General features: G+C 40.0%; 1 protein-coding gene across 4 annotated transcripts in view; it reads left to right on the forward strand.

The window, feature by feature from the left end:
- The window catches only part of fhit (fragile histidine triad diadenosine triphosphatase), a 249,524-nt gene that overhangs the window by 8,912 nt on the left and 217,536 nt on the right, over positions 1-23,076 (forward strand). The window lies entirely within an intron of this gene.

Raw genomic sequence — 23,076 nt, forward strand, 5'->3', positions numbered from 1 at the left:
TTTGTGACAGCAGACTCGTATCTGCTGTCACTCGTAGTTCGCTCTTATCCACCTGCTCCGTAAGCATTTGTAGCTAGATAGATAGTTGGCTCATAATTAAATATTAGCTAGTGTGACCGTATACCTTTTTACTACCAACCTAGGTCTAACGCTATTGATCTGGAGCTATTCACTCATTTGTGAGCACGTTGGTCGGAAATTTGTTAATGTTTGTACGGTTTAGAGGCATGTCATGCTTTTGTCTTCTACTATTTCGTAGACTCATAGTTTTGTGATGTTTGGAAGTTGCAATGTTCATTGAACCGATTGAATCCACGGAGTGTATAGAGCCGTGCATCAGACTTTATGTAGCATTGCTTTTTGATCTGTCAGGATGGCTAGTTATACCCGGTGTAAATTGAGGTCCCGTTTGAACTGATCAAAACGTGCGAAGGCATTGTAGTATAAACATTTTTTTGTACATAAATAGGCCTATTATACCCTTTGAAGAACATAAAGTTTCTTGATTTAACACTTTTTGGTCATTTTCTGCCCAGACCCGACTTTGGCATTGGGTATTGAGTAAATGAGTGGAGTACAGTGCAGTCCGGAAGTGTTTGGTTGAATGAATGTATTAGACTTTAGATTTTTACTGCTATAGCCTATCCACTTAGAGTTAGGATGCGTTGTGTGTTCAGAGATGCTCTTCTGCATACCACTGTTGTAATGTGTGGTAATCAGCTTCGACCAGTCTGGCCATTCTCCTCGGACGTCTCTCAGTAACCAGGTGTTTCTGTCTGCAGAACTGCTGCTTGCTGAATCTTTTTGGGTTTTTTTGCACCGTTCCTTGCGAACTCTAGAGACTAGTGTGTGTGAAATCCCAGGAGATCAGCGGTTTCTAAGATACTCAAACCACCCTGTCTGCCACCAACAATCATTCCACGGTCAAAGTCACTTAGATAACATTTCTTCCCCATTGTGATGGTTGATGTGTACATTAACAGAGGCTCCTGAATCATATCTACAGGATTGTATGCATTGCACTGCGGCCACACAATTGGCTGATCAGATAATCGCATGAATAAGTACATGCAATAAAGTAAAAATGTTCCTAATAAAGTGCTTATAATTTCCTATTCATTGTTTCATATCAAATCCAATGTGTTGGAGTACAGATTCAAAAGACCAGAAATTGTACCACTGTCCAAATACTTATGACTGCACCCTAAATGCTGTGTGATTTGGAAGCCGTATAAAGATCACACTGCTTCATAAAAGTATTTGTAATCCAGTCATCCAGCTCAGTACCACAAATCAGCATTGAATCAAAACGGTTATGGCAAGCCTGTGCATTCATATGGCTCATTCAGTAAATTATGTATATTTCTTCCTCATGTGGTGATTTTTATTTTTCTCTGGTTTATGTTCATGTCCACAACTAGTTTTTCAGTAAATAAAAATATTTCCGTCAACTGTTCATGGATCACGGTGGTCCGTGGGATGTTTAGAGTGGCTCTTTCTGCATTCCCTTTGCTTGAAGTCACAATCAACTCGAAATCCCATGTTATTGAGGTCCCAGGTGTACTAAAGAATATTAATTGGAGTGCATTCTCAGGAAGAAAGCTAACAAAATGCTGATTGAAATCCAAAAATATCTTGGAAAGGCAGCACTGGCATTTTGACGCAGAATAACTTTTTTTTGTGCAGTGCCATTAACAGTCATACGTTTGTCTTAAGTCCCACTCAAAGCTTGGCTGCTACAAATGAGTGAAGTTTGATTATTTTGCCATCTGTTCTAACCTTCTCATGAGTAGTATCTTCTGTAAATGTAGCCTATTCCTGGCAAAATCTTTCTCACATAAGGTCCTATTTCCCTTAATGGCCCAGTTCAATCCCCTTAGGAAGTACTGAAGCAAATGCTTGCATATTGCTTATAAGGATTTCATTGGTATCAATGGCCTTTTTACTTAATAACTGTCCAAGAACAGCATCAAAAGATGTTAATTTGCAGTATTTTTCTCAATTTCCTTTTTCACCTTAAACCTTTGAAAGCAATTAACCGAGGAACTTTAAAAAATTAGCAAAACTATTTCTTCCTCTCTCCTGTGTTTCCGTGTACCACCTTTTAAGGTTTTTTTAATCAAATTTTGCTTTTTTTGTGAACTTGAGAATTTTGAGAGGTGAAGGTGTAGTTTTGTAGCCAAGCTGCATAGATTTGTTACTGCTATTTCCAACCTAATGCATTGTAATGCTAAGGCATCGGAAGCAGTCTCTGATCATACTATTAGCAAAACTCTGATTGATGGGCTCTGCTAGTGATACCACTTTACATATAATTCTATTTTGGCCAGTGTGATCATCCCTCCCTAGGATTTGACTTGTCTCTTGCTGGATTTAATCATATTGGGGCACCTGGGTCTGATTTGAATGTCAGAATAAGTCCCTGGCCCAGTTGGACCTGCTATTGGAGGTATGCCAGGGCTGCCTGTGCAGTGACAGGATGATGGCTCTGTCCAGGAGCTCCATTGGAATGTCACTTTCCCCTCTGAGGGCTTAGCAAAAAAGTCCTCTTCTGTTTTCACATCCACAATCATCCATCCAAAAATGGGCCTGTCAGTGTTTTTGCCCTCGATTTGCATCGAAATACTGAGGAGAGAATGCCACTGAGGCTCATCAAGGTTTCTAATATGGAATGGGGCATGTGTGTTTTTGGGTAATGACACTTTTGTGTGTATACTATGTATATTTAGTATTTTGTATTGTAGGAAAGTGGTGGTTGGATTTCACAGCCAGTGAGATGACCTCCTTTATGAGTTGGCTTCCTGCACAGGGGGTGGTGTTTCTCAAACTTTAATTCTTTGCAGCCGGGATCTGAAACTACACTGCAGGAAGGGTTGTTGCGTCAGCGCTTTTTGTGTTTATCAGCACTTAAGTGCTTAATTCCAGTCGTTGATTGATTAAAGGCTCCACACACTCTTTGCTTCCACGGCCTAAATTGGCTGCTAATAGAAAAATAATAATGATAATGGTAATAAAACTGGATGCAGTACTGAAGTTTGAGGTCCCTGCTGTAAAGGTAAAACCTGTTTTGCATTCAGTCCTCCAGCAGCAAGATGCCATTACAGCAGTTCACTAGTAATAGAATGTGACTTGTCAACGGATGTGTATTAATTGTTGTATAGAAGTAATTGTCAGAGTCTTTGGCGAAACAAATGAACACAATTATTTGTTTGATAGCTCCGCATATTGTCATTGGTGTCCTACTTAGCCGCTGCCTGATCACAGCCACTTGCCTTATATGCTGAGACGGAATGCCTCTAGAGAAACGTTGTGGATTTGAACTGAATACACGCTTCACAGGCGGAACATTTCCAGGACTTGCCTACGCAACTTTTGGGCCTGGAGTGGATACATGAGGGAAAGATGGTGTGAAAGTTAATTTTTGTTGTGACATTTTACCCTTGCCCTCCATAGTAGGATGGATCCAGGCCATCCAGAGGTGGAGACGTAGCAAACAGCGGGAGATGGGGGGAGTCCAGCTGGATTTTTAATTTGAGGAATTTGATTAAATACCTTTTAATTATCTGGTTCTCAGTGGTGCTGTTTAGGGGGATGTCACATGGCTCCTCCTTTTAATGTGAGCCATCTGTCTACCCTCCAAAAAAAACCTGCCTTATTCCTTCCTTTTCCACTTGGCTCAGACCAAACTTTCACTAAATCCACACTCCACTACCTCCTTGACCCAGTTCTGACCAGTACAACATTGACCACTGCCTCGTGTATGAGGTCAGAAAAAGAGGTCCCCTGCAATGTCAGATAAAATGTCAATTTATGTAATAAACCCGCTTTACTCTTTCGTTTGTTCAAAAGATGCTTGTGGCAAGGTCAAACTACAGAGAACCTAGCACGAGTGCCAGTGTACCTTTTACCAGCGTAAATTGATTTGTAAGCTGAAATTGAGATTGGACTTGTGATTCTGCTATTATTGTTCTGTGTTGTTTGACTGGCACACCAATGGTAAAAAGTTGGATGGATGCAGAAAGAATGTCAAATTCACCTCAGCCTAAGGTAAATGTTTCTTTCTGGCTCAGCCCATCTACCCACCACACAACTTGCACGTTGAGACTCACTGACAGCTCTGCATTATGTACGAGAACTGCCATCAATTATGTACCATTTATTCTTGCCGCCGCAATATCTAATTGATTTGATTCTCTGAGTGTCATGTATAATTAATTGCATATAGGCCTATATTTTACATCTGCTTTCTCCCAGCAGGTCCTCGCGCGTTGTGTGTAATAATTCCTAATTTCTGCCATGTGTGAGTTGTGCATGAAGGGCATGTCTGCTCTGAACTATGGCAGGAATTCAAATACAGGAATTTATTTGCACAGGCAACATATCGGCTACATAATCACTACATAATACTGCTTGCTCTTTATTTCTGAAATAAGATCCGCTGTCAGATTTAAGGGTTGTCTGGTTAACAGTCACATAGGATGGTTTCCTTTTGTAAAAAAGGTTGTGGTAATGTTTTAGCATCTTCTTGTGATGTGTGTCTGAATGGAGCCTTTTCACGGAGTGCTCTTTCTTGTCATGCGAGAGAAGGTGAGGAGGAGCAATGCAGCGCTCCTTGTCTTGTCCTCCAATAACACTGCTTTTAGAAATGGTGAGAAGAGCCGAAGCACCATTGCGGTGTTGATTGGGCTAATGCCAGAGAAGCTCCGCATCTCTCATGCCTGTGTCCTGAGGTCGAGCTGAGCACTGTCAGTCACCGAACGCCGTGAAAGACCCGCTCGGCTGTTTTCACAACGGGTCGCAGAACACGGTAAGCCTTTAAGGGAAAGAGACTGCGTGCCTGTGAGCTTATAAATGTGTTCATATTGGCTTGTTCAGTACTATGCAGCGTTTTGTGTGTTTTCTGACTTCCCTCCTGTTGGGTGAATGACTGAAGATGTTGAGAGAAGGCCTCATTGTGCCCATCAAATATAACTGGAGGAATAAAGGTCTGTAGGTTCTTTTGAGAAAAGTAGAGATTAGTTTGTACGGTAAATGAACTCTGCTGTTCTTCATAATTCATAATAACTGATGGAAAGGTCTCTGAAATAGAGTTGGTGTTGTCACCATTCCATTGGGTTCCTCTGGGAATGGGTATTTCACAATCTTTCTCAAGGAGACGTCATATTTGATGTGATGACCGCTTTAGTTGCAGACAATCTTTTGTCGTTTTTTGTGTGTTCTGCTGCGGGATTGTGGTACTGATTGCCTGCTGTGTTTTATACCATTGTGCTTTGAAAGATACACCCACCCAAATTGCTATGACAAGAACTGGATTAAGACTTCGGGGCCTATTTCTCATAGGAAATGTATTTCTTGCCTGGGGTAAAAGGTGACACTGAATGCGGTATTTTGTTTGTAATTTCATTGAGTTAATTTGGTACAAAATGAGCATGTCAGTATATTTTAAGTTTGGGAATTGTATTTAAATAAATATTTTGGAAATATATCTCTTACAATGGGCATTCATTGTAGAATCCTTGAATGTGCTTAACAGAGAAGTCAATCTGACCTGTTGTGTGTTTTCTAGGTTTTGTTGTTTTTCTCTCAGTGTCAGTGTGGTGGGATGGCAACAATGGAGATGAGCTCTGACTCTATCTGTTGTTCTGCGCTTCTCTCCAGAGTATGTTTCTGCTGTTAATCCAATCGGAAACAAAGGGCTTCATTCCGGATCAAATTAGCCAGTTGGCATCTCTGAAGTCTGGTTAATCCATTTCAATACTAACAAATGCTATTTACCTATCTGGTGGGACAGAGACAGATAATCTTCTGTATCTCGTTGGGTCTTTGGGGTGAACAAGAGAATGGAAGACTATTAAATATGAAAGGGAAAGCTCAGGGTTGATGGAGTGTTACGTTTCTGTTCAAGCTCTCTTCTCACTTGGGGCACGAGGAGAATCTTCCACAATACTTTCCAGTTGAGCTAAACACGAGCGCAGTGAATTTATGAGATGTCTGCTTTATCACAGCTGAGCCTTTTATTTGTCTGCCATCTAAATAACAAGATTGTACTCTGAAAATAACACCATCACCAGTCTCTACGGATCTCTTTTTCCTGTTTTAGGGATATTTTCTTTCGTCATTATCGCCTCTGGAAATTTGTTGGCCCTAATCCTCTGTCTCATGGCAGCAGCACTGTGAGCTTTGATGTGTGCCTCTGCGTTTTCTCTCGGAGGGCGCTGCTGCGTGTTGTCAGCAGCTGCAGTAATGCATGCTCCCCACTAGGGTTCTCCATGGGTCCCGGTTTCTGTTCTGCCAAAATAAATTCAAATCTGTGACGGTAAATCTCTGCTCAAGTAATCACGGACAAAATCTGCAATTCTTGTTTAGAGATATTCTAACCGAAACCAATAAAACAAAATGGTTTCCACAATAGGCCTAGTACTTGTGGTACACCAGTTATTGTATATGTGAGCATCTTGTGATAAAATGTGCAGGCCGGTATGCTGGTCTTGTGGCAGATGAGTAAACTGATAAGTGGCAAGCATGCATAGGCATTCTTACTGGAAGTTTATTATATTAAACTGGCAAATGGAAAATAATAAGGTAAATATACCTTCCACATGCTTATCTTAGATGCTTACCTTTACAATGGTTTCACTGCATATTCACTTCACATATTTTATAATATTTGTGAGTTCTGGTGCCATGTTATAATCTATTGTTAGAAATGAAACCTTTTGGGCTTGCCTTTCCTCCATTTGAATGACTTGCAGCATGTTCCTTAATTGATTATTTTCTGTTCAGCAAAAACTTCAAATGTGTCAATATTTCTGTGAATTATTAACATTAATATCATATTAGAGAAATCTTTTATATGGCTTAAATTCGTATTTGACTATATTTTTTATTCTTAAAGTACTGTACATAAGACACAGTTTCACTTAATTGTGAAATAACAGTCTGCAGATTTAACTCTTTCAGCACGTGTCAAACCCCCCACCCCACCCCACCCCAGACAAGCGTGTTCGTAACCACCATCGACTGGTGCTAGTAATATCATTTTGGGCCTACAGCAGTGCAGTGCCTTGGTAGAATGGAACTCACTCTGTGCAAGGTCTGTGTGCTCTGTTTGCTGTATATAAGGCAGTCATGTCTGAATTCCAATTTTCTTAATAAATAAAGAAAAAATGAATGAGGGAAAAGCGATTTTCAAAACTATTAAGCCTCTTTATGCATGGAAGGGGACTTGGCACAAATCTTAAACTGTGCCTCTCACTTCAATTAGTGTGTTATGTCTGGGTTACCACAGCATGCAACTTTTCTCCTCGTCCTTTTCAGGAAAAAATTGATAGCAGGAAGTTGATCTATTATCATACTTGTGCATTATCTTTAGCAGCTGCTGGATATGCATGGCGGGGTGAACAGTGATGGGAAATATTAGCCCCAGCAAATGCCACATTTCTTTATCTCACGTCAAGAACGTATAACCGGAGGCAGTGAAAGCAATGGAGCTTGTCTAGTTGCATTTCTCAACATGTAACCATTACTTGTATTGGGATACAAGAATAGGAAAATGTACATTTTATTTTAAAAATAACAAATAAACAAGTCCATGGCATCAGAAGCAAATTAGATTTAGGCAAACAAGTTCCCCAAGAATCTTGCTGCTTTCATCGTTCTGCTCGGACGAGCCAATGTTTTGAAGGAAAGGACACAGCAGTGCTGTTATTGAGTTGTGAGCAACGTCAGCACTGGTGGGACTTAATGAACAGATCTGTCAACCCTGTGTGTGCACACCCACCATGGCACTAAAGCTGGCTGACCGCCTCGACTGGACACAAACACCCAGCAGCAGACGCTAACAATGGACACATCCATCTTGTTTTTGCGGGTGTTCAGTTAAAATTGGAGTAATGATATTGTGCCATTCAAAAGGGCGACATCATTCAGGCTCTTCCATCCCAGTTTATACTACTACTACTGCTGCTACTACTGCTGTTGCATTGTTCTATTTGGAGACATTGACATTGGCTTTACATACAGTAGGTTACAGTCCTTCATCCCAATGGGCTTGCCTTCCATGCTTTTTGCCAGTGTCTCTGTCAGATAACTAATCGCTTCAGTTCACATACAGTAGCTGTGCTATGAAAAATGCATGTAAAAAATATATATATATTCTTTAGAATAAATATCTGTGGTGTTCACAAGAGTTTCCTTTCAAATTATTTCAAATAATATGCAAAGCCTATGAATCGTAGAACACAAAGCGGTAAGTCTGAAAGTTGTCTTTTAAGGTGCCTACACAAAGCATATTTATCATAAAAATAAATTAACTGGATTTGGGATGGGAAAGGAATGAGAACTACGCCTCCTATGAATAACCGAGGACACACGGGTTTGCCAACTGCCTGGTTGTCCAACATAAAAAGAACCTGTTCCACACAGGCGAAAAGGGTGGTCCCTCAGCCCCACCTGCAAGGAGCTCTCTGACCTTCCCCCCTTCCATTGAGCAGATTCCGGTGGTAAAATGGCGTTCATACCCTCAGAAACTAGATGAAAAGTAAATTCCGGACCAGGCTGTGTGTTCCACATTTCAAAGACGTACAGTTGCTTGCTACTTAGGAAAGCTATCATTGGATTGCCTTCTGCTTGCCTTCATCTGGTTTGGTAGCAAGCCCAATGGTATTTCCTTTATTGCTCAGTAAGGGGTGTGCCTTAAACTAATGTAATTTTATTGAGAAAATGCATGTATACAGTACCAATATAGTAACATAGATTCAACATTTTTGTATTAAAAAAGTGAAGATGCATATAAAAAGCTAATTCTGTCTGTCAACACATACATCCTACAATTAGTCTGCATATCAGATTAAAGATATCTGCAATTAATTTGCTTCCCGTGGCCCTTGGAAAGCCCTTGAAAATATTTTCATTCTGGAAAGTCCTGGAAGAGTCATGGACAGTGATCAAATGTTCTACTGTCCTTGAAAAGACTGGGAAAGTAGCCAAAAAAAAAAACCTAGACAGAAAATGGATGCATTTGCCTGCTGTAACTCACTGGCTTGATATCATTTACTATCATGTCTTGCCATATCAGTGGAGAGGTGGTGCTGACTAATTGGACAGCTGAGAATATTGCGCATTACTTTTATAAAGTCATTGCTAACTGGGGAGTGAAGTATAGTTTATACCTTTCTAGATGCTGAATATGTTGAATGTGGGTTCCTAGTAGACCTATGGTTCAAAGCAGCCCTAGCTATTACAGCAAGAATACATTTTTTATAAAGATTTGTACATTAACATGCTAATTTAAAATTTTCTACAACTTCACCCACATTTCTGAAATGCACCAGCTCTTTTCCAGAGCTATTATACCCCTGCCCCCTTACATTCTTTAATGTAACTCAGCCCTGTGCATTTTCATCTTTCCATCTCAGCAGGATGTGGAATACTTACTTAAATGTGAATAATATGCTAATCGTGATGTTGCATCTATAATCTGTTCCCTTTTCTGTAATGTTCTGTTGCAACCATATGCGGAGTTTAATGTTATGATACTGAAGAGACATGCATAAAAAGTAAAAAATATATGCATTTATATTTTTAATATATTGTTTTATGCATGAAGGCTACGCTGTAGCCTAGGGCTCATTTGGTCAATGCACTTGTATGTGCGACATGAGACAACAGAGTGACAGAATGTTCGAGTCATTCTGTTTAATTGCAAGTACAAATCACAGGTATAGTGGACACTGTGTACGACAGTGTGATGCAGTCAAGGCATTTGAACTCAAAACCTTCTGTTATTTAGCTGAACTGTCTAATAGCAAAGCCTCTGAATCAGTTCAGTGTCTAAAGAAGACAAAAAGACTGATTTCCCCAAGGATGTTTGCTGTTCACCTCATTTTGAATGTCAGATGAAGTTAGATTTGTCTTTATCCTTGTGTCTTTCTCCCCCTTTCTACCCCTTGTATGGTGCCGAATGATGGATGTCTTTAAAGAATTGAATCCACCCCTTCCCGCCGACACGCACAGACACACACACACACACACATATACACACACACACACACACACACACACACACACACAAACAAACAAACTGCAATCCATAAAAGATCCTTTTGAGGAAAGAATGTCCATGATCATCTGTATGGACATTTTAAACATTTTGGAGCTACACAAAGAGTGGCTCAGTTATACCTTGTGGGATTTTCAGCTGAACTCTAGAAAAATTCTCATAGCATCTCACTGAGTTCAATTGAAGTAATCTTACAAAATGGCTGTAGTTTGTAGCAGACTGTGGGGTCTGAGCCAGGAGCCTTCAACAACACACTAACAACCCCCCACTCATCCCCGCGCACACAACCAAGCTCAATAATACAATAAATGTATGTCAACAGAAGCAGATGTGCCTGTGTGCTGCAGCAAACAATAGAAAGTGGGGTGCTTGACAACTGTAGCAGAATACTGAGACAAAAATCTGAAGTGGACAGATTAAAGGAAAGGCTGGAGTTGGAGCGCACCTAAAGACAAAAACGCAGAGACTTCTTCCTCAGAGTTACCTGTACATTCCAAAGAGCACATATATACTGATGAGCCAAAACATTATGACCACTCACAGATGAAGTGAATAACGTTGATTAACGTTGATAGACGGTAAGTGAACAGTTGGTTTTCGCTCATTCATGTATATAGCCTAAAATTCAAGAAAACTGCACATAAAACTAAGGGACGCACTGGACAAACCCATTAGAACTTTCTATAAAATGGGCTGTGTAATTATTTTAAGTACAAACATAATCAGATTTAATGATAAAAATACATTTCTTCAGCTTTGGTTGGGGTCACAGAGAATACCCTGATGGTCCAAGTTGACCAGCAGTGCTAAGATCAGTTTGCTATTGAAAAGCAAGCTCATTTCACCTTAATTCGCTCAAAATAAGCCAGCCTTAACTGCACTTTTCGCAGAGAACTTTACGGTAGACCAGAAAAGGGCAAGAAAACATAGCCACACATATAGGCTAATGCGGACATTTGAAACTGAAAAGGGAATGTAATCCTGGAAATAAACAAACAGATTTAGGATTTTGAAAACATTTAAACAAATGAAAGTTACTTTAAAGCTTTGCAAGAACACAATTCACCCCCACTGAATGTTTATGGGGGCACTTTAAGACTGACAAAAGCCAAGCATTCAGTAACATCACAAGATGCTATTTAAACATAATAATAATAATGCTGGGATAAGAGGAATCAACAGGTTTTGCACAAATGGTCTCAGTCTGCTTGAGTGCACCTTGCCATTAAAGCAAAGAAATTCTGAAATTATTGTCATTTTTTAAAATTTTCACTCAAATTGTTATGCTGATAATATTAGTAATGTATTAAATCAGAAAAGAATGAAAAATATAAGCATTTTCACTCATGGTCTCCGGCCTTTGGACCCCACTGTATATTGCAATATGGCAATATGATTGTGTATAGTAAATCATTGAATGTCTCTCCACATATTTCTTTTAAGATTTTATTTTCTGAGGTAAGTGAATCGATTGTAAAAGAAAAGTCCAAGCTAGTCCAAAACTGATTAATCCATTAAAGGTCCTAATGGAGAATTACTAATGAGCCTCCATAATATCCTAGTGTGGGCAATGCTGATGTTTACTTACCTGGTACTTAATCAGCAAAACAAAAAACCCAAAAACATTCCAAATAAACCACATGAAATGAGCAACAGTAATATTTTTTCCCAGATGGTAGGTGATCATCTCCATATGTGGAGGTCATCTAATCAACTGCAGAATGCCCACTCACTTTGCGGCTGGTGTCAGTCATTTAGATTTGACTGAATTAGATGGCTTTATTTCACTGCAGGCAGATGAGCAGCTCCAAGAGCTTTGACTCTTTTGTGAGTTATCAGCCGTATTGAAGCAGGAAGCCTGCTTGTGTGGATCCTATTAACCTAGTTTTCAAAGGAATGTCTTAATGTTAGCCTTTTACCATTGGACACAGAGTGGTACTGTAGCTATGGAATGAGGCTTCTTTTAACAGAGGTTTGCAGGTCAAATTTCTGGGTACCCTTGAGAACTGTACTGTACAATTGCCTCTGTAAAAATTTTTGAAAAAAAATTCTATCAAGTATAAAGTGTTCAAGTGGCACGAGAGTACATACAGTTACAGTCAGGTCCATAAATATTGGGACACAATTCTCATCTTTTTGGCTCTATACACCACCACAATGGATTTGAAATGAAAGATGTGCTTGAACTGCAGACTTCCAGCTTTAATTTGAGGGTATTTACATCCAAATCAGGTGAACGGTGTAGGAATTACAACAGTTTGTATATGTGCCTCCCACTTTTAAAGGGACCAAAAGTAATGGGACAAACTAACAATCATAAATCAAACTTTCACTTTTTAATACTTGGTTGCAAATCCTTTGCAGTCAATTACAGCCTGAAGTCTGGAACGCATAGACATCACCAGACGCTGAGTTTCATCCCTGGTGATGTTCTGCCAGGCCTCTACTGCAACTGTCTTCAGTTCCTGCTTGTTCTTGGGGCATTTTCCCTTCAGTTTTGTCTTCAGCAAGTGAAATGCATGTTCAATCGGATTCAGGTCAGGTGATTGACTTGGCCATTGCATAACATTCCACTTCTTTGCCTTAAAAAACTCTTTGGTTGCTTTCGCAGTATGCTTCGGGTCATTGTCCATTTGCACTGTGAAGCGCGGTCCAATGAGTTGAATATGAGCAGATAATATTGCTCAAAACACTTCAGAATTCATCCTGCTGCTTTTGTCAGCAGTCACATCATCAATAAATACAAGGGAACCAGTTCCATTGGCAGCCATACATGCCCACGCCATGACACTACCACCACCATGCTTCACTGATGAGGTGGTATGTTTTGGATCATGAGCAGTTCCTTTCCTTCTCCATACTCTTCTCTTCCCATCAAGTTGATCTTTGTCTCATCTGTCCATAGGATGTTGTTCCAGAACTGTAAAGGCTTTTTTAGATGTTGTTTGGCAAACTCTAATCTGGTCTTCCTGTTTTTGAGGCTCACCAATGGTTTACATCTTGTGGTGAACCCTCTGTATTCACTCTGGTGAAGTCTTCTCTTGATTGTTGACTTTGACACACATACACCTACCTCCTGGAGAGTGTTCTTGATCTGGCCAACTGTTGTGAAGTGGTTTTTCTTCACCAGGGAAAGAATTCTTCTGTCATCCACCACAGTTGTTTTCCGTGGTCTTCCGGGTCTTTTGGTGTTGCTGAGCTCACCGGTGCGTTCTTTCTTTTTAAGAATCTTCCAAACAGTTGATTTGGCCACACCTAATGTTTTTGCTATCTCTCTGATGGGTTTGTTTTGATTTTTCAGCCTAATGATGGCTTGCTTCACTGATAGTGACAGCTCTTTGGATCTCATATTGAGAGTTGACAGCAACAGATTCCAAATGCAAATAGCACACTTGAAATGAACTCTAGACCTTTTATCTGCTCCTTGTGAATGAGATAATGAGGGAATAACACACACCTGGCCATGGAACAGCTGAGCAGCCAATTGTCCCATTACTTTTGGTCCCTTAAAAAGTGGGAGGCACATATAGAAACTGTTGTAATTCCTACACTGTTCACCTGATTTGGATGTAAATACCCTCAAATGAAAGCTGAAAGTCTGCAGTTAAAGGATATCTTGTTTGTTTCATTTCAAATCCATTGTGGTGGGATAGAGCCAAAAAGAGGAGAATTGTGTCGATGTCCCAATATTTATGGACCTGACTGTATCTAATTATATGATCACTAAACTAAAACTAAAAAAAATGCATCTCTTGCTTAACTGATACCTCCATTATGCAGCATATCTGCATATTATGTCAATAAACTGCAATATTTTAAGAATGCTAAAAATGGTTTTTTATGTCATTTAAATGTATTTGTATTTTACCTCTCTCTGATTTTTTACTTACACCAAGCTCTTACATACACTTACTTACTGTTCTGGTTTTGAAAGTCACTTCAGGCCTCCTAGGAGGGCAGGAGAAGGGGAAATTGGGAAATGTCTCTTAATCACATGCCTTGAACACTTGTCCTGCCATGTTGCCTGCTTCTTGCTCACTGGATGCTTGTGTTTAATTAATTGTTCAAGCTATATCTTAAGTAAAATGCGTGAAAACAGAGCAGAAAGAAACAAAAATAAATCAAAGTCAATTCTTTAAATCGTATTTATCAGATGGAAAAACAGGGTAAAGAGAAAGGGGTAGGTGGATCAACAACCAAAACAAATCCAGGCTGCTGCCTCTGTCATGTCTGTAATCGTTATTCAAAAACTGAGGGACCGACAAGCAGTACGATACAATTGGTTTCTCTGCCATACATGGTTTAAAATGGAAGTGAGTACATCTCAATGTATTTGGAAATGTTTTATTTATTGTTTTTCTAATCATTTCAATCACATCCATGCTTTTCTTTTTCCGTTATTGTCCATATTTGTGTAAAGTCACAGTAGTGTTTTGAGGTCAGAAATTATGCCTCTTCTCATAAACATGGTCTTCTGCCCTTATATTACTATGGAGAGGATGTACTGCGCCACACGCCAGTCTGTGGTTCACAAACAAGTGATATTTCTGTATCTATATAATTTCTGAATAACATTTGTAAGCCTATACAGTATATTATTTTATACAAACCTGTATACAAACTGCCATTCAGCTCGGTCTGATTATACTTCAATACAGTTAATTCATAATGCTTTGTGACTTGCACAGGAAACATTAAGCTCAGTGCGCATAAATATTTCATATGCCTTATGGTTAAACTAAATCCATTGTCAATTGTTAATGAAATGGATTCATTATAACAATGCACTGAAATGGTGTTTCATATACAATGCTGTGAAGAAGTATTTGCCCCCTTCAGATTTCCTCCATTATTTCATATTTGTCACACTGAATGGTTTCATATCTTTAGATAAATTGTTAAAATTACGACTATTTTTATTGTTGTTTATTTGCCCCCTTAAACCTAACTGGTTTCACCACCTTTAGTGGCAATAATTGCAATGAAACACTTCCTATAATTTGAAATCAGTCTTTGACATTGCTTTTTGTACATGATTTGTTCTTTTCAGGCCCTGCCACAGCATATCTATTGAATTTAAGTCAGGACTTTGACTAGACAACTCCAAAACTTTATTGATTTTTTAAAGTCAATTAGATGTGGACTTGCCTTTTGTGTGGATCATTGTCTAACTGAGGCTAGAGAGGCCTGCCGGTCTTTGCATGTTCTCTTGTAGGGTAATTTGTGACTTCCTGAGTGAGTTGTTGCTGCCCCCTTGGAGTAATCTTGGTAGACTGGCCACTCCTGTGAAGGTTCACCACTCTATCAAGTATTCTCAAATTCGAGATAGTGGCTCTCATTGGGGTTCAGTAGAGTCCCAGAGCCTTAGAAATGTTTTTGTAGCCCTTTCCAGACTGATACATTTCAACAACTTTTTTTCCCCTCATCCCTCCACGGCGATGTGACAGATTTAAAATAATAGGAAGTGTTTGTTTGCAGTCATTGCCAGTCAGTAAGATTAAGGGGCAATTATTCTTTCACAGGGGTGATATGGGCGTTTGATAACTTTTTAAATCAAATAAATGAGTCATTTAAAAAATGTGTTTTGTATTTACTCAGGTTACCCGTTGTCTAATATTATATTTTGTCTAAAGATCTGAAACCTTTCAGTGTGACAAATATGCAATAATAGAGGCAATTACAAAGGGGGCGAATACTTTTTCTGTATAGGTCTGCATTGTACAATTACTCCCGCATACAGTTGCTGTCACAATTTTTTCTACTTTATTGTCATTTTCCATTGTGGGATTACCATTGAGTCATAGATTCCTGAGGCCAGTGCCGATTTAAAAAAAATAAATAAAAATGAACAAAAACAAGGGACAACATTTAGGCTCATCCGTCTTGTTTAATAGGATGAAATTGAGCAGCATCTTCTCTGCAGTGACTCATCGCAACTGACTCAAAGGCAAGCCTGTGCTATCTGGCTATCATAAGCATCACCATTAATGTCGGCTGGGCAAAATATGCGCAGGACTTGGGTATTGCGTGCACTCTATGGAATATGCAATCAGCAATTTGTACATTTTATTGTGCTGTGTTTCACATTCGACTTGAAGTGTGATTTCATTGGTAGAGATGAAATGGGCAACACCTCATGTTATAAATAAATATAAATATATTCTCACTGAGCGCTTTATTAGGAACACCCGGACACGTAATTATTCATGCGATTATCTGTAACTGCTGATCTCATGGTATTTTTTACGCACAACTGTCTTGAGAGTTCACTCAGAATGGTGCGAAAAACTGAGTATTCAACTTTGGTGTTCCTAAGAAAGTGCTCAGTTAGTGTGTGTGTGTGACGAGCTCAACATGGAGTGAAGTGAATAGTCTCTCTGAATATTTTGTGTGGGCCTCTGTAGTGACGTGTCCTTTTGAGGTTTTAACGTGGTGCACCTTGTGGCTCGGACTAAACAGTGAGAGAGGGTTTCAGTATGCCAGGACCACTGTACTTCATTGCTCCTTGGCAACTCCACTGGGGTCTGCCTGGGGTCTGCCTGCACCAGTATTAGTTGACATTTCAGCTTTTAACTTGCTTGATGCTGTCTGGGATTACCCGGAGAGCCAGAAGTAAGCGAGACAGGCAAAATCTCGGTGGCAAGTTCTCCAATATGTTTGGAGCAATCTACCAGCTGATTTTCTTATGAAACTGATGCTGTTTAAAAGGCAAAGGGTGGTCACCACAAGTATTGCTTTGATTTTGTTTTTAACTCTTCGCTGCTCTTTAGTACATTTTTAAAATATTTCTATACATTTAATAATTTTTGAAAGCATCTTCACTTTAGGGAATTTTCAACAACTTTTGCTCAGAACTGCATCTTAACTCCATCTATTATGCTTATATACCTCAAAATAGGCTGCTTTGCATACTGTTTCTCAATGCCAGCCCTGAAACTAAGTTTGTTTTGCTTTCCATGGCAAGCTCTGATATCCATTCTTTAATTACCTCCAAGACAGACTGGATGCCAGCAAGGTTGAAAGGAAGTGCATTTACTGTGTTACTTTGACAATAAGATTGGCCCGGTTCATTGATTTTTCTCTGTTTTTGTGGGATGTAAGCAAGCAGATTACAGATACAGCAGACGGCAGAATTGGTGTTCCTACCTGCTTGTCCTTTCACAGTGAATACTGAACAGAAGACATCAAGCTAATTGGGGCAGGAATAACATTGCAGTTCTGTTATTGGGCTCTAGGCAGGCTCAGTGGCCAGATCTGCAGATGGGACATCCCACATGCAGATCTTCCCTGTGGTTTTGCATATCACCTTTCTGTCCCTGCAGTCAGAGTAATGGGGCGGTGGTTCTTAATCATACGGCACAAATGAGAGGGAAGGTCTTACAGTATACTACAAGCCCCATGGGAGAGAAAGTGCTGTTAATTATTAACTGTAAGAATTAACTGTTTATTTATTTCTTTATTTATCTCTTTATTTATTTATTTTTTCATTTATTTATTTATTGATTTATTTATTTTGTTCCACTTAATATGCTTGCATAGGCACTTGTGACTGTTATTTCAGTCTTGGAGGCTATCGATTCCTTTGTAGTTTATCCTCAATTTGGAGTAACGAATTAATGCATTGTTTTCTCATCTTATTCACAGTTCTGATCTGATTACAGTGCAGCAACTCATAGCATTGGATATGTACGGCTGCAATTTTTTTATGGAAATATGTCCATTTTAAGACAAAACTGTCTGAACAACGTAGCACATTTGTAGATCTGATCCATTTTACTAGAACAATTTTCCCTCTTTATTTTCTCAGAAAATATATACTATAACCATGTCTCGCAAGTCTCCACGGTCCAACCTGCGCCATTGCAAGGAGTACCGTAGCGGAAATGTGTTCTCTTCTTCAGTTTACATTCCCACAAAGCAGTGACTATCTTTCATGCTAAGTGCTGCAGAGTACCCAAAGAGATCTCATACCACTTGCTCACTGCTGGAATATTTCTCACTGATGGCTACATGTAGGTGCCTGGTGCATTGTGAGAAGCTGATAAAGTAGAAATAGGATGAACCCTGGCTGTTTAAAACCACAGCGCTCTGGCTAGGACAACACTAATAGTGTCCTGAATGAAATTATGAATAGTGGTTGTACACAATGTTATCATTTATATGTGACTACATGTACAAGCTCTGTTAATCTTTAAAGGTGTGATAGGTAATTTCGGTTGAGAGAGGAATAGCAGCAACAAACGCTCAAACCACAACACTACTTGTCCCTCCCCCTTCTCTGTAAACACACTGACATTGAAATGCGATTGGCTGTGGCAATTAGAACCAATTTCCTACCAATGAGCTTGAATTATTGTACAGTTATACCATGTTTTGGTACGAGTGTCGGCCGTCAACTGTATATTTTGAAATCCAATTTTAATTACTATAAACACAGGCATTGTGAGTGAACATGTCAGTGAGCCTTTTTCAATGATAGAAAGGGATTTACTATGGTCTTGTAACAACGTTTTAACACAAAAATCTTACCTTTTGTACCTTTAAACCATTACTTTTGAGGTTATTGCAGAGGCCCATTGTGACTTGTGTCGATTGTGCCTCAGTCAGGGTACTAACCTGATCTCCAGTGTGTTAACCTGCCTTTCATCTCCATCAATATTGAGAATGGTATTCTTTAGGTTCTGGCTATTCCTTGCAGACATTATGTTATGCTCACAGCTGGGAAAGGTATCCTGCGCAATGTATCTATTATATAGAGTCTGTTCCGCACTTACAGTTCATATGCATTGCTTTTATTTGCTCTTTTGCTCTATGGTGACAGCACTGTTTTGTAAAGCTCTGTATCTCAGTAACCAGCTATAATGGAAAGGGGTTTGAGTCGTGATGTAGAATGAAAAAGAGTGAAGGTCTCCCAGGAGAAAAGACAAAAGAAAAAAAATCTTATCTGCAAGGATAATGAAGTGCTGGCCACACTAATGGAATCTATCATGGGTGTAAGCTAGCATGTTAAATCTTCATGCGGTGTAAATACTCTACAGTCAATGGCTGCAGTAGTCAAACACGGACCACTTACTGGTAGTACATTTTTGCTGGTCCTTTGGGGTGCTAAGATGTACCTCATCCCATTCATGTTTTGACCTTTCTATGCCTGGGTAGATCCACCATCATATCTAGGCCCTTCCACTCCATACATCTCTTTTAGAAATGGGGGGATTAGGGAAATTGGTATTTATTTTAATATAATGCACACAACCCTATAGGCCACCTGAAATAGTACAAACAGAACTTCACTGCTGTTTTGTAGTGTAAACAGTGATAGTCAGATTCGTTTTGTGATGTTGCTGCTGTGTTGAATGTGAATTTTTTCAATCACACAAATCAAGGTGGTTATTCTCACAGCCATTGTACAGTTTCAAAGGCAGATTTTCTTCAGTTTTCAATCTTGTGGATACCAGTTGGTTTTGGACTAGAGGTACATTATTTGAATTAAAAATCTTGAATTCGGACCAATGTCCCTCAGGTCTCAACAGAGGCTGTGTGCCATGGTGAATACATTGTACTGGCAGCAGAGCTGGCCCTTTTTGTGCATAGTCCCCCTATTTCAGGGCACCATAATATTTGGGACAACTGGCTTCACATGTGTTTTGGATTAATCAGGTGTGTTTGATTGCTTCCTTAGCGCAGATATAAGAGGCTTTCATTATCTAGTCTTGCTTCTAAGCTTTTGATTGCCTAAGGAGGCGTTTGTCAACCTGAGGATCTGGGTTGTGCCAATGAAAGTTTAAAGAAGCTGCTATGAGGTGGAAAAATTAGAAGAAAACTGCCAGAGACATACAGTTAGGCCAAAAATAGGCCTAAAAAGTAAACTGTGATGGAAGATCATTAAGGGGAATGGTGTGCATTGCATCTGTGGGAGGTAGTCGTGATGTAGCATGGAGACAGCTCGCCCAATAACACACAGCGGCTACTTCCCTTACTACTGCTTGCTCTACTATTAAATCAGATCTGTGTTAAATTAATCAAACAAAATATTGTATTAAGCACCAAAGTGAAGGCATTGTTAGTTAATTACAGTTAAGAATGAATTGCAATATTTATTTATTTGCTTTCAATCACAAATATTTTGGACACAAATCTGTGTCAAAAGCATGTTTTATTTGATCATTTTGACACAAATCTCAGTCCGCAGTAAGGGAAATAGCCACTACATCCTAGTAATCGTGAAATTGCACTTACGTCAGCCCTATGTAGCTGTGCTGTGAGGGTATCGCATTAGGGAGTGATTCAGTGGTACACATTCAAACAGTAGATAGAGTAGACATTTAATGGTATTATGGCTGTATACAAGTCCCACTTTAGTTGTATTTATTCGTAATTTGAATGATTGGCGTTCATAAAATAATCTCTATAAGACAGTAGGTGAGCCAAGTGGACGGTAAGTGGATTTGGGGGTGGGTGGTTGCTGCTTAGGGTCCCACAAAGGCTTGGGCTGGCTCTGATTGGCAGTGTTTATCACTGGTGTTTTTTTGTCTTCATTTATGTTGTGTGTATGAGGGTTTAAGTGTTCTGTAAGCCTTCTTGGAGGAGCAAAGCCGTTTAAATGCATTAGATAAAAAAATAACATAATGCAGCGTTTGTATTAGTGCAAGCCAGGAAGCCTTGTATGTTATTAATGAAAGTGTGGGTCCAAGCCCAGTAGTCAGCCACAGGAATGAATGGGAGGAATAAGTGGGCATTACACATGAGAGGAGGACCATTGAGTCTGAGGCGTGTGGTTTCGATACACACAGGGCTGGCAGTTAAGTCTTTCTGACATGATTAATACAAGAGCTTGTAAGAAACCATTACAAGGTGTTTCCCAAAGGTTGGGACCAGATAGAATGCCTGCTCAAGTGCTTTCCATGGCTTTCCCTAGATTCCAGAAAGGAAATGGAAAAATCACATTTTTTCGTTTGCCATGTAGAGTAAGGGGTATGGCTTAGCCTGAGAGAACTATGTGGCAAACAAAAAGAATGTGATAAAGGATTAAGACGAGGGTTCAATGGAAGCTCCAAGATAAAATATCATTAGTTGCTTAGAATGTACAGTGTTGTCATATATTAGAGATATATTACAGAGAGAGAGAGAGAGAGAGAGAGAGAGAGAGCGTGTGTGTGTGTGTGTGTGTGTGTGTGTGTGTGTGTGTGTGTGTGCGTGTGTGTGTGTGTGTGTGTGTGCGCGTGCACACTCTTATATGTGTGTGGGCATCTGGTCTCTACACCAGCACAATCACTCATCCTCATTCTAATGTATCTCCCAGGTCAGGAAACCAAATCGGTATTTCCCAGCTGAAGAGTCTAAAGACCAGCTTCCGCAGGCCGGTGTTTTAACACTGGTTCCGATGATGTGACCGACCAAAGGCAAATTCCTTTAAAATGCCATGTATAAACTGCAGGGCTGTACTGAACAATATAATCATTGTTTATTCCTGTCTGCTTTCTGGCCTTTACCTGTAAGTTTAAGTTTTGTGAAAAAATATTTTGCTTGGTTCATTCTTTGAAATATGTCTTTCCCCCACTTCCTGTTGAGAACATATAAAACAAACAGAAAGCATCCTGTTTAATGTGAACTTCAGCTGTGCAACACATTACTGCTCTCATTTGTCTGGGCCCTATCAGGAGCAGGTTGTTAAAGTGCTTGGTGGAGCGTTGTTGTTTTTAACATGTATCATCATGCAGTCTGCGATAATGTGATGTCTTGCTATGGTGCCCTTTTAGATTTAGATCCGAAATTGCAGGAATTGCAGCCTTTTCCGTGGTAGTGGAAGTCCCTGCTTAATGAACTGTGATACACATGACCGCAGGGAGGGTAGGCCCCAGACTGCTCAGTCCTCATAGGTGGCTGAAGTGTCCGTGTGTTCTCTGTCCCCTGTCCATCTCCTGCTTGGGTGCGATACAGGCAAGGTCTGACTGCTGGGACAGAGGCGAAAGATAACCGCAATAATTATCCTTCACAGACTCTTAGTTTCTGTTTACACAGCAGCCCTGAGATGAGCTTCGTCTCAGTGTACGCACACTGACAGCCCCAGCTACATGTAGCCTTGTGGCTAAGGTGAGACTGGGATCCGGAAGGTTGGTGGTTCAAGCCACAATGAGAACTGTGCAACTGTTGGGTCCCTGACGAGGCCCTTAACCCCGTATTGCTCCAGGGGGGATTGTCCCCTGCTTAGTTTAATCAACTGTAAGTCGCTTTGGATAAATGCACCAGCTAAATAACAAATAATAATGATTCATAATTAATATTTATTACTAACGCTCTGTCTGGAGCAACATAACATAAATGTGGTCTCCCGACAGATAGTTCCAATGATTTTACAGGTCTGATATGAATGGAAACCGTTGCACTCTGGGTTATTGAAGCCTCACGTTGGGACCATACACACACTGTCAGAGATGTGCTTGGTCCTTTGAGGCCTGTCTGTCCAGTGCACTCAGACGTAGATGGCGGATGTGGGTCTGCAGTTTGTTCTTTGATTTCATCTTCCCCATCCGCATGAAAGCAGAACAGAGAGCTATCGTGGCCCTTTGATATCTGATGAATGCCTGTGTCATTAAAAGGCCAGCTTTGTTTCTCCTGTCTTTTAGCCCTGGAAGGCCGACCAGGGTGCGTCTCCGTTCTCCATGTTAAAAGCAAACCAGCAATTTCCTTTTTCTGTCTGAGAGTCTGCTGCCGGAGGCTGGAAGATGATGCATTTCCTGACCAATGTTGCTGCTCCAGCAGGAAAAGGAGATGTTTAGGTTTTTTTTTTTTTTTTTTTTTTCTATTCCTATTTGCCAATGGTTGACTCATTTTGTTATGATTTTGCCGTACTGGGTCACTTTTCCCCAAATGTCACGTGGCTGACCTCAACCCCAAGTCTTTCATCTCTAATAGAATTTAGTTTACTGCTGTGGGTACCCCCAGCGGGTTTTTCCACAGAAGTGTTATTTTAAAAAAGAGAAACTGTGACCCATGTGTCTTACCGCACTACTAGACGC

This window comes from Conger conger, chromosome 14, assembly GCF_963514075.1.
Source record: "Conger conger chromosome 14, fConCon1.1, whole genome shotgun sequence".
NCBI lineage: Eukaryota > Metazoa > Chordata > Actinopteri > Anguilliformes > Congridae > Conger > Conger conger.